Source organism: Cebus imitator, unplaced genomic scaffold, assembly GCF_001604975.1.
Source record: "Cebus imitator isolate Cc_AM_T3 unplaced genomic scaffold, Cebus_imitator-1.0 Scaffold642, whole genome shotgun sequence".
Classification (NCBI taxonomy): domain Eukaryota; kingdom Metazoa; phylum Chordata; class Mammalia; order Primates; family Cebidae; genus Cebus; species Cebus imitator.
In genome coordinates this window covers 623,883-632,591 of record NW_016107957.1, presented here as the reverse complement: position 1 = coordinate 632,591, position 8,709 = coordinate 623,883, and the positions used below count along the sequence as shown (strand labels likewise).

Below are 8,709 nucleotides of genomic sequence, written 5' to 3'. Positions count from 1 at the left end.
AAAAAAAAAAAAAAAAAACTATAAAGTCTAGACAGAATTTCACACAAACACATAGTAAAGTGGAAAAAAAAAAAAAAAAAAAAACTATAAAGTCTAGACAGAATTTCACACAAACACATAGTAAAGTGGAAGAAAGAACAATGAACAACAACAAAAAATTAATAGGCCTTGAGTATGGTATAGGTTCCTGAAAAAGCAATGACAAAGAGATGCATTAAAAATGCAAATGAGCCTACAACATCCAGGAGCAGAGGCCAACTAAAAGTATGAGGATTGTCACTTCATCACTGCATCTCACATCACGGTATGACAATGTCTGGCGGCATTTCCACTAAGGGAGCAGGTGATTTGGTCATCAGTTTCAGGGCTGAGGTGTTCAGCCTGTATTTCTGGTTATTAATTTCTTAACACTTCAGGCACTTTTGGCTTAATCATTAAATACCTTCTGTGTTTAAGTCTAGTACCAGTTCAAGATTTTGACTGATAAAGCTTATAGAATTCCAGAATGCTTGTCCCTGATAAATAGCATTAACTCCCAGAGATAATCCTGCTCTAGTGTCTGATGCCAGAAAATCCCACTCCATTCACTGGAAGTTTGGCAGATCCTTGCCTGTCCGTGACACGATGGGCTGTTTTGCTATGGAGCGATCGCTACCTAGAAAATCAGGAAGCCTCAGCTTTTGAGCCCAGTTTAACCATTAACTACCTGGTGAACCTGGCTCAGCTGCCTAAGCTTTTAAATCAAAAATCACTGTAAAGAATATTATAGGAAAATGCCCTGAGAACTGTACAGCACAATGTAATATTTAATTAATGTTGTATTATCTTGTATCAAATGACTTCCTTGTAAAATAAAGTCTCCACAGAGGTTAATAGTCTCACTTTCTGTCAATAATAGATATTTTATAACCAATACTTCTTTTATCTTCTTCATTTCTCATTTTTTAAAATGTATACATATCAGCCAGGCGCAGCGGCTCACACTTGTAATCCTAGCACTTTGGGAGGCTGAGGCAGGCGGATCACAAGATCAAGAGATCGAGACCATCCTAGATAACACAATGAAACCCTGTCTCTACTAAAAATAAAAAAATTAGCCAGGCATGGTGGCACACGCCTGTAATCCCAGCTACTTGGGAGGCTGAAGCAGGAGAATTGCTTGAACTCAGGAGGCAGAGGTTGCAGTGATCTGAGATTGTGCCACTGCGATCCAGCCTAGGTGATAGAGCAAGACTCCACCTCAAAAAAACAAATAAATAAAATAAATATGTGTACATGTATGTGTGTGTACACACACACACACACACACACACACACATATATATCATTCACATGAAGTAAAACTTTACTCTGAGTTTGAAATGGAGGAAGGGGAAGAAGGAGCCATTCTGGAGTTTCCTAAAATTTGGCATTACTCCTTCCTTCCTCTCAATTCCTTATCTGTTTTTATTGAGTGTGTGTGTGTGTGTGTGTGTGTGTGTGTGCGCGCGCAAATGCCTGCCGCAGGGACCTGAATTACAAAGATGAATAAAGATTCCATATGTTTTGCATACTCAACACCTTACCATTTGGTGGAAGAGATAGTCTTTTTTAGAACACAGTAATTACAGCGCAGTATGTAAGGGCTATAATACAGAAGTGTACCAGTGCTATAGGAGCACAGAGGAGAGGCAGAGAGATCCCAAGACCACTGCAAGCCAGGGTGTCAGCAAAGGTTTCAGGCAGGAGTTGACCCTTGAAATAGACTTTAATTAGTTTTTCACAAGGCATAATGTACTTACCTTTTAAAAAATTTAGATTCACGGAGATCATATGCAGGTTTGTTACATGTATATGTTGTGTGACGCTGAGGTTTGAGTCTCAAATGATCCCATTGCCCAAGTAGTGAACATAGTAGCCAACAGGCAGTTTTTCAGCCCCTGTTCCCCTCCCTCCCATTATCTGTTTTAAAATAACTATTAGGTATAGTCAACTAATAATTTTTAGCATGTGCCTTTTTCATTGTTCATATAGTCTAGATAAGGGAAAGTGCAGTAAAGTTTTCACCAAAGAATACACTGTTACTTATTCATATCTGAAACAAAGCTGCTTTTCTATTCCCAACTGCCTTTTTCAAAGGCAGCCATGGATTCAGGAACAAAGAAATTATCTCCATCAATCAAAGTAACACAGAGATGTGCAAGATGCAGGAGTCACTTTCCAGAGGCAGAACTTTAGAAAGTTGAGCAAGGAGAAATTTTCCACATACTGAGGACTTGCCACCCACGGTCAGCATAAGCAATGGGCAGAAGTGGCCTTCATCACTTGCCTACCTCTAACCCTCCGCCTCCACCCAACCAGAAGTATAGTTCAGCAAAATAGCCAACAAATAACCAGATTCACTTTCAGGTCTTAGGCATAGCAAAAATACATCATATAGGTAAAGCGCATGGGAGAAATGAGGTTATCTAGGCACAGAAAGGATCTTAGAAAATACTGATAATGGCAAGGGCAGCTAATAAAACACCTAGGCAGCCTGTAACCCCTCTCAAATCCACTATCCGCTTTCCAAAAAAATAATATAATATAAAGCAGCTCACTGGGCACGGTAGCTCACACCTGCAAACCCAGCACTTTGGGAGGCCAAGGCGGGCAGATCACTTGAGATTAGGAACTCGAGACCAGCCTGGCCAACATGGCGAAACCCCATCTCTACTAAAAATACAAAACTTGGCCAGGTGTGGTGGCGGGCACCTGTAATCCCAGTTACTGGGGACTGAGGCAGCAGAATCACTTGAATCCAGGAGACGGAGGCTGCAGTGAGCCAAGATCATGCTACTGCACTCCAGCCTGGGCAACACTACAAGACTCCGTCTCAAAAAAAAAAAAAAAAAGCGTAATGTAAAATAAATAAAATATAAATATTTATTCATATTATAAATAATTATTGATGTCCATCAATGACCTCACCTGTAAACAAGAGGCCTCTTATTGGCCACAGAATTTTGGGCAAGTTACTTGGCCTTTCTGCATCTATTTGTTTACCTGATAAAAGCTAAGATGACAGATGTTCATTAAATGGTTGATGTCACTATTTATATCACAAGCATAACTTTAGTGTTTTCCATTGTCAGAAAAGTGTAATAAAATATCAACAATATCTGAAAGAACTCAGACACTTCCTCATCTCAGGCAGGAAGGCAAAAGCAGGCCCTGAATATCAGAACATGATAGTGTCAATTCACAGAGAAAGAGCTCACAAATCTCAGGTTTCATTTATATGTCACATGATACCTGCAGGAACATATCTCATTCAAAAACAATTAACTACTTTTTGTTGTAAAGTGAAAGCAGCCATGGACAATACATAAACCAACTGGAATGTCTATCTTTCAATAAAGCTTTATTCATAGACACTAAAATTTGAATTTCATGTTATCTCCCCATGTCAAAAAATATTACTCTTCTGACTTTTTGCAACCACCTAAAAATGTAAAAAACATTCTTAGCTCATGGGCCATAGGGAAACAGGCAGTAGAAACATGAGCTATTCTTAGACATAATGAGGGCAAGCATTTACTATGTATCAAATATGTTTTAAGAGATTTATAAAAATTTAGTTATAGTATTTAGATATATTATTTGTGTCCTTATAGTATTTCAAGATAAATAGCATCATCTTCTTCATTCTACAGGTGAAAAATCTAATGTGGAGGTGACTTAAGTGAGAGGCAGAACCAGGATCGGATATCACCAAATCTGGCTCTAAATCGATGTTCTCAACATCTGTGATGTACTGCTACTAAAATTATGCAGGCATAGGACTGGGACATACAGGAGAGAAAATATTTCATCACTGGACTGGGACATACAAGGAAAAAATATTTAATGACTGGGGTGGGTGGGATATATTTAGTGGCTTCCCAAAGAGAGAAACAAGATATATACTACATTTTGATGAATTCGAAATGCAGACTATCTTTTCCTAGTTCACCGCTTTAAAAAGCATGTCTGGTGCTTTGGTATCACAAACTGTAAACTTGGGATCCACGCTGGGAAACAGCTTGGAAATGTCAGAAGTCATCTTTGAATAAAAATAAAAACTGATTCATCCTGACAGTTAACCTCTTATTTTGATTTTGAAATCTCTGCAAAGATTCATTTGCAGAGATTTCTCTGACAAAGAGAATACAGTTGAATTATGCATTTGGACAAAAAATTTAGTGAATACCTCCTTTGTGCTTAGCCCTGCAGAAATGCCAAGTTCAGGTCATTCTCCTTATTCACAAGAGGGTTTCCATAGTTTTCCAATAAATACAAAATGGTATAAAATGAACAGTCTTGAACTTGAAGGGTATATAAGCCTTCAGTCACATTAAACTTTTTAAAAATTAAACGACAACATGATATGACTCTAGATGACAGACACTACAGCCCTGGAATGGCCAGCTTTCAGTGTCGCCAAGCCTCATCTCCCTCTATCGTCACCATTTTGACAAAAGGGACCAGCATTCATACTTGCAGCTGGGATACTAGTGCTGCTGGATTTTTAAACACTAGAGCACAAGCCAGGCATGGTGGCTCACACATGTCATCCCAGCACTTTAGGAGGCTGAGACGGGAAGATCACGAGGTCAGAAGATAGAGACCATCCTGGCTATCATGATGAAATCCCATCTCTACTAAAATCACAAAAAAATAGCACGGTGTGGTGGTGTACACCTGTAATCCCAGCTACTCGGGAGGCTGAGGCAGGAGAATTTCTTGAACCTGGGAGGCAGAGGCTGCAATGAGCCAAGATTGTGCCATTGAACTCCAGCCTGGGCAACAGCGAGACTCTGTCTCAAAAAAAAAAAAAAAAGTTAGAGTACAAAGGCAAGTGGTCATCACAATGCATGAGGAGAAGCCAGGAGGCAGCAGCTGCAATCAACTGCAGTGGTGACACATTTGAGGGAAGCCAAGCTGACGAGCCTCAGGCACACCTGGAGAATCAGCTGGCTCTGCAGGCTCAAGGGCCAGCTCCCGCTCAATTCTAGTCAAGGGTGGCCATATGGAAATTCAGGTTCACTGTGGGCAGAATTTCTCCATTTTCAAAAGAAGGTGGAGATCTGAATTTATATGTATGATCTCCTGATGACTGTAATTTCCTAAAACACTGTGCTAGACAAATGGATCTTGTCTACAGGCACACCAGGTCAGAGGGTGACTGAGGAGCAATTTCTGCATAGATCATGACCACATATAGGTAAGATATAGGATTGATCAAAGATGAGTGCCTTAAGGAACTGGTTAACTCTGGAGAAAGGCCACATACAAATATGCGCACGCGCACACACACACACACACACACACACACAACCACACCCAGACTACAGAATATGATTAATTGCAAATGTATCGTATATCAAGAATCATGACTCTTGCTCAGGCGAAAAACAAAGGAGTCATTCCTGAATTCGTTTCCTTTCACTTATTCACTACCTCTAAAGCCTTGTCCTGCCACTTCCAAAAACACATCCCAAACGTGGACCACTTCTCACCATGGTCATTGTGTCAACTCTAGCCCAAACTGCCGTTTTCTATTGCCTGAACTCCAGCACCGGCCAACTGATATCTCTGCTTCTACATAAGAGCCAGAACAATTCCAATATTAATGCGCAGACCACATTATGTCATTTCCCTGATTTATCCTAATGAGCCCCCATTATACGCAAATCCAATCCAAACTCCAAATAAAAGATCTTGTGAGATATGGCCCCGCCCTCTCTCTGATCTGATATTGTATTATTCTTACCCTTCTTCAATACTCCCAAAACACAATTATTAATATTTCTATCACAGATCATGTTTTTCAGCAACAGTAGTCACAGAAAAAAAAAATCTATAAAAACTTGAATAAGAAAGTAAGATTTAGGAGGTATAGTTTGGAGTTCTTAAAAGAGTAAAATTTGAATTCTTTGTAACAACAACAAATCAGAAGCAGAATTGGGCCTTGGACTTTCCAGGAGGGAGACTGATCAATACCTACTTTCTGTCATACAGTATGGGAAAACCAGGACTGGTGAAAACAGCCCTTGACTTCATGGCACTCAGATTCGAAATACAGTCAAGTCACTTAAGGACAGGGGCACACCCAGAGAAATGTGTCCTTAGGTGATTTCATTATTGTGCAAACATCATAGAGTATACTTACACAAACCAAGATGGCACAGCCTATGACATACCTAGGCTAGATGGTATAGCCTATCACTCCTAGGCTATAAAACTATACAACATGCTACTGTACTGAATACTACAGGCAACTGTAATACACAGTAAGTATCTGTGTACCTAAACACAGAAAAGGTACAGTAAAAATATGATATAAAAGATTTTTAGGCTGGGTGTGGTGGCTTAAGCCTGCAATCCCAGCACTTTGAGAAGCTGAGGCAGATGAATCACTTGAGGTCAGGAGTTCATGACCAGCCTGGCCAATATGGTAAAATCCTGTCTCTACTAAAAATACCAAAATTATCCAGGCATGGTGGCACATGCCTGTAATCCCAGCTACTCAGGAAGCTGAGGCAGAAGAACAGCTTGAAGACGGGAGGTAGAGGTTGCAGTGAGCCAAGATTGCACCACTGCACTTTAGCCTGGGCTCCAGAGGAAGACTCTGTCTCAAAATAAATAAATAAATGAAATAATGATAAAATTATAATAAATACATAAACCAGTAACATAGTTGTCAGTTATCAAGTATTGTGTAAGGTATGTAATTCAATGTGCTAGACATTTCTACAACTGGCACCACAGTAGGTTTGTTTACAACAGCATCACCACAAATACCTGATGATATGGTTTGGCTGTGTCACCACCCAAATCTCAAATTATAGCTCCTATACTTCCCACATGTCATGGGAGGGGCCCAGTGGGAGATAATTGAATCATGAAGGCAGATCTTTCCTGCGCTCTTCTCATGACAGTAAGTTTCATGAGATCTGATGGTTTTAGAAAGGAGAATTCCCTGCACATGCTCTCTCTCACCTGCCACCATGCAAGACGTGACTTTGCTCCTCCTTTGCTTTTCACCATGGCCTCCCCAGCCATGTGGAACCGTGGATCAATTAAAGCTTGTTCCTTTATAAGTTACCCAGTCTCAGGTATGTCTTTATTAGCAGCATGAAAACAGACACCTGAGTAAATGGCATTGTGCTATGCCCTTATGACAGTTACAGCATCACTAAGCTATGGGATTTTTTCAGCTTCATTATCATCTTCTGGGACCACCATCATATACGTGGTCTATCATTGACCAAAATATCCTTATCTACATAACTGTAGATTTAAACAAAAACAGTGCTAACATAACATGGCTAATGTGTTAAGATGGATTTACAAATCTAGCTTGGTACTGCCAAAATTATACAAAGTAACAGATATAGCAGGGAGACAGAATCTGTCCTATGACTTACCTAAACCCATCATAAACAATCAAGTTGTAACTGCATATAATAAAAAGAGTGGGAAGATAATACGTTTTAAATGCTTTCAGAAGCAACATGTCTAATGAGTGTCATCTTACAAAAAACAACAAATTGGAGCCCTTTGACACTGACTATTCTATTATTTATTTACACCCTGTTTTCAAAACAGGTTTTGAGACACTCTATTTAATTCAATTACTAGTCCCACTGTGTATTGTGTGTCTATGTGTGTGTTTGTGTGTGTACATACATAGTGTATATACCATAATATATTCACACTCCCCTCAGATTAAACTAAGATTAATCTGATGCCCCTAATAGTTCAAATATGATGCTCCAGCATCTGGTAACATTGTAAATTTTCTGATCTCTCTCTCTCTCCCTCCATTCATCTGTTTTTTGCAAGAAGTTAGTTAATTTAAAAATTCAAAAAGAGATAATTTAATTCAATAATTCTCAGTCTTTCAAATTAAAATCTTTAACTTATGAACTCCAATCTCAACACTGACACAAATGTAGCACCCTTTTACATTCTTGTAATTCATCAATTTCTTAATAATCAATAATACATCAGTGAGTACTATGTACAACATCATCTTAGTTAACATCGTCTTAATATATTTATATGAGAATACATTTTTAAAGCATTATACAACAAAATGCTATACTTTTCCTCTGGTGGTGGAATTAAAAGTAGTTTGACGGTGGCTCAAGCCTGTAATCCCAGCACTTTGGGAGGCCGAGGCAGGTGGATCACGAGGTCAAGAGATCGAGACCATCCTGGTCAACATGGTGAAACCCCGTCTCTACTAAAAATACAAAAAAATCAGCTGGGCATGGTGGCGCATGCCTGTAATCCCAGCTACTCAGGAGGCTGAAACAGGAGAATTGCCTGAACCCGGGAGGCGGAGGTTGCGGTGAGCCGAGATCACGCCATTGCACTCCAGCCTGGGTAATAAGAGTGAAGCTCCGTCTCAAAAAAAAAAGTAGTTTGAAAAATTCTCTTTGGATTTACTCTATTATTTAATTTTTACAAATTTTATGTATTGTTGCATAAAATAAATAATAGACGTTTTTAAAAGAATGCTGTCTCTAATCAAGATTAAGCAAAATGATAAAATAAGGTTCATCTTAATTATAAAATGTGTAGCTTAATGAAATGAAAACTGTATATTATTTACTTTTATGATTCAACTCCATGGTGAAAGAACAAACACAGCATTGCTTTCCACAGAGAAGACTGAAAGCAAAATGAGAACATTAAAAT

The 8,709-nt window shown here is 39.1% G+C and overlaps 1 protein-coding gene across 8 annotated transcripts in view; it reads right to left on the bottom strand.

The window, feature by feature from the left end:
• The window catches only part of LOC108295491 (utrophin), a 308,974-nt gene that overhangs the window by 161,909 nt on the left and 138,356 nt on the right, over positions 1-8,709 (bottom strand). The window lies entirely within an intron of this gene.